Consider the following 4,446-nt stretch of genomic DNA (forward strand, 5'->3'; position numbering starts at 1 on the left):
ACGAGAGGACGCTGCTCTCTAGCCTCACCGAAAGCAAGCCTAACTACCAAGCTAGGCGGAGCCACCTGTCTCTCACAAGACAGCGGCTTCTGCTCCAAGCCTCGAACAACCACGGAAATGGAGTCCACTCGGCGCGTCGGATCCCGTGGGGGGAGCCAGGCGATGCCGAAGGCAGAAGGGCAGCCGAGCGTCTCCGCCCCACCTTGCTCCTCTCCTGCCTCAGATGCAGCGCCGGGAGACGCCCGAGCCTGAGCCGAGGGGGGCCCGAGGGAAGCTGAACGTCCGACGGGCTCAGTGACGCCTCCTTGTTTGCTATGCCTTTACTCAACCACCTGCGCCGCAGCGCACCTGGGCAGCGGTTTAGTAGGTGAGGTCCGTGGCCGCAGCTGGAAAGAGATCAGATCCAAAGAGGAAAAGTGAAAAGCAGGGAGAACAAGAAAAGGCATGAATGAAACAAAGAGACCTCCCAGAAAACCTGTGAGGAGGTTCAGGCCAGATCCTGAGAGAGAAAAATTACTTTTAGTAAGTAGCAGAATAGGGAGGGAGAATCAGAGAAAACATCAAGGAGAGAAAAGCACGAACTTCTGTAAGTGTACATGAACAAAAGAGCAAAAACAGTGTGGTACCTTTATGTGGAGACCTGTCTGTGCAGTTATGACTGCAGATATGCAGGTCTGTGGTGCATTGGGCTTGTATAGTCTAAGTGCTTCATTGTAGCAGCAGCAGCCTCGGTTCCGATCCGGGCTATAGCAAGGTAGTGTCTATAACCTGTCTTTCCATTTGCCTTTTTTCTTTTTTTCAGTTGACTTATAGTTGGCTTACAATGTTGTGTTACTTTCAGGTGTACAACAAAGTGATTCAGTTATACATACATATATATCTATTTTTTTCAGATTCATTTTCCTTTATACATTACTACAAAATATTGAGTATAGTTCCCTGTGCTATACAGTAGGTCCTTGTTGGTTATCTATTTTATATATAGCAGTGTGTATATGTTAATCCCAAACTCCTAATTTATCCCTCCCTCTTTTTCCCTTTGGTAACCATAATGTTTTGTATGTCTGCAGGGCCATGTGCTTTATATACAAGTTCATTTGTATCATTTTTTTTAGATTCCACATATAAGCGATATCATATGATATTTGTCTTTGTCTGGCTTACTTCACTTAGTATGACAATCTCTAGGTCCATTCATGTTGCTGCAAATGGCATTATTTCATTCTTTTTTACATCTGAGTACCGTAACAACTGTTTGCTTTTAATTCCAGCACCAGCTATGTCCCTTAGCAGTGGTGGGAGAGCAGAGTTTGCCACTGGCCTTGCCGTGATATACAATGAGAAGAGGAGTAAATCCCAAAGCGCACAAATCTACTGGTCAAAGCAAAACCTAGGACAATTACCTGTCTCACTGTTAAGCAGAACACATCCCCAAAGTTGAAATATCACCTCTCAAGGAGACTTGTCTATAGTTTGCACTAACGAAATAACATGGTCATTGCTGACTTTTTCAGGTAAAGCTATTTCTTTTTGTTTTGTTTTTAAATTTATATTTAATTTATTTATTTTTAATTGAAGGATAATTGCTTTACAATATTGTGTTCATTTCTGCCATACATCAACATGAATCAGTCGTGGGTATACATATGTCCCCGCTTGATCCTCCCTCCCACCTCCGACCCCATCCCACTCCTTCAGGTTGTTACAGAGGCCTTGGTTTGAGTTTCCTGAGTAATACAGCAATTGTCCACCGGCTATCTCTTTTACATACGATAGCTTATATGTTTCCATGCTACTCTCCATTCATCCCACTCTCCCCTTCACCCCTCCCCCATGTCCATAAGTCTGTTCTCTATGTCTGTGTCTCTACTGCTGTCCTGCAAATAGGTTCCTCAGTACCATCTTTCTAGATTCCATATATATGTGTTAATATACAGTATTTGTTTTTCTCTTACTGAGAGTGAAGATATTTCTGACATCAGTGAGGGCTTTTTTTACACTAAAGGAAAACAAGTATTTAATGGCTTTACAATAAATGCAAACTAGTCCTCCCAGTCTATCTACAGCAACTTGTCTCTACTCACTTATTCACTGATTTTTATGGAAAGAGTAAATCATTGAACTATACTTTACATAGTATAATAAGTACACACCTTTAGTTCATAGGCAGTTTGTTGAATTTGGACAAATGTAGTCATCACCCGGATCAAGTTATAGAAAACTCCTACCATCCTAGAAAGTCATTTGAGCCCCATTTCTAGACAATCCCTACACTAGATTGATTGCTAATTATTATTGTGAGGTCTATTGCAATAGTGTGCTGTTGCTTACTCTTGAAATTCAGATGAATGAATGCACATTTTTTGGTAACTTCTATTTTATGCAAAATTTTATTCATTAAACATATTCATATTATTATGCACATCACATTAATTTTGGTATTATTGGAATAATTTTGATGGGGATTTTCTGGTGTCAATTGGTATTCTTGATGAATATTCTTAGTATTTTGATGGATATTCCATAACAGACTTTTTGTGTACATGTACATTCACAGAAGTTCTGCAATTGCTGGGTCATGGAGTTAAAGATTAACTTTAACTTTATTAGAAATTGCCAACAGTCTTCCAAAATGATATCAAACCAACTACTTCAGATGCAATTGCTCCACATATGTCAACATTTGATGTACAAATTCTTTTAAATATAGTCATGCTGGAGGGTGTGTAATGATATCTCCTTATAGTATTAATGTTTATTTCCCTAATGAGTAAAATTATTAAGAATATTTTGTTACAACTCCTGGTCATTAAAATATCTACCTTTGTGATCCAGGAAGACCCTGGCTTAGGTTTCCCAGCAAAAGGAAAAGGGGTGCTGTGATCTATCCCCGCGGTGCAGACAGATCCTCCAAAGTATCTCTGGTAGACAGAGATCCAAGTTAGAGTTGTTCCCAGGGGCCACTGGTTCACATCCAATGGCTGGCCCAGCAAAAGCAAATGCTGCCAGCCTCCCAGGTTTTTGTCATCTCCACCCACTTGTCAGTTGAGCAGGGTGGAATATATTTTTAAAATACTCTCTTTCAATCTATTCATTCACATTCATTTCCCTGAGTAACTGGAATTTCCAATTCATCTCACTACCACAAAGAAAAACCTGTTACTGGTGACATAAGCAGACAGTTCCTGTAAAAATCAACACCAAAATATCAATGCTCAGGCCCCAGGCATCTCCGGGTGATCTAGATAAATGCCCTGACTCTCCAGCTACTGCTGTTTGGAATCCCCGTGGTCTCTGCCAGGCAGTGGGCACGTTTTCCCTTTTGCTTGGGAAACTTGCTCAGAAGACCTGTTAGGACAAATGTTATGTCCAGGGTAGAGCAAGAGGTGAGCGACGGAGTGGGGCTGGTGTATGAGGGGCAGGGGGCGTGGACCAAGCTTGCAGAGGGAGCAGTGGAAGAAACTGCACAGTGGCTGTGGGTGTGTGTGGCTCTGGAAGAGCTGATGAAAGGCGGTGAGTCTGGTGGGTGAGAGTGTGTGCTCTGCCTGTGTGGGGAGGGGCGGGAGGATTGGGAGATCTTTGCTAGAATTACTTTGCAGAGAGTGATTTGGTAAGGGTGGGAGAGGGGAGGAGGGCGACCCTGAAAGAAAGATGGTGGCTCATGGGATACCTGGCAGCAGAGATACCATGATCTTGAAGGGGCTTTATCCAGGGCAAAGGCTTGTCCATTGCCTCCATGTGGTGCTGAACTCTGTGATTTCCTTACTCCTGGGAAACTCGACTTCAAATTTCTGCTTGATAATCCCTAGATAGTAAAATGTCTATAGTCATTCTGGTGAGTTGAGGAAAGGACAAACTGTGGAGTGGCCATCAGAATAGCTTAGAGTAGCAGGGGATGGATAGGCATTACCTGGAAAATGTATCAAAGTGCTTCATCCATGTATCAAAGTGTATCATCCATACTTGGCTGATAAAAATTTTCTACATCTTTATCCTGGTAATTATTTCACATCAAATAGCTGTTCATTTGTGCATCTTGTTCTGTGATTACACACCTTGATAATTTCCTTTTTGGATAGAACTGGAGGTCACATTTCAGAGAACCCAGTGTAGACCATTACCGGGTTTTAGGGGAAAAGGGAAGCAGGTAACAAGTGCAACCTAATGCCGTGACTCGGATTCGAACCGAGGTTGCTGCGGCCACAACGCAGAGTACTAACCACTATACGATCACGGCGCGCCACACTCAAAGCTATGACAACTGGCTTTGATCTATGGTATTTGACTTAAAATGATTCCAATCATTGCGCTGCTTTATTCTTGAAAACTGCAGGTATTCTTTTCCTCCCTTTCATCTCCAATCCCTGGTTTTCCATCTCTTCCTCTCAAGCCTGATACATGATGAGAAAACGAAACCAACCCGAAAACCAATTCTCACCTCCCCAG

At 42.5% G+C, this 4,446-nt stretch overlaps 1 non-coding gene across 1 annotated transcript; it reads right to left on the bottom strand.

Moving 5' to 3' along the window:
• Nucleotides 1-4,165: 4,165 nt before the first annotated feature.
• Nucleotides 4,166-4,237, bottom strand: TRNAH-GUG (transfer RNA histidin (anticodon GUG)). The gene has a single exon. It is a non-coding gene; the product is annotated as a tRNA-His (tRNA).
• Between the last annotated feature and the right edge of the window lie 209 nt (nucleotides 4,238-4,446).

The sequence above is a fragment of the Odocoileus virginianus genome, unplaced genomic scaffold, assembly GCF_023699985.2.
Source record: "Odocoileus virginianus isolate 20LAN1187 ecotype Illinois unplaced genomic scaffold, Ovbor_1.2 Unplaced_Contig_86, whole genome shotgun sequence".
Lineage (NCBI taxonomy): Eukaryota > Metazoa > Chordata > Mammalia > Artiodactyla > Cervidae > Odocoileus > Odocoileus virginianus.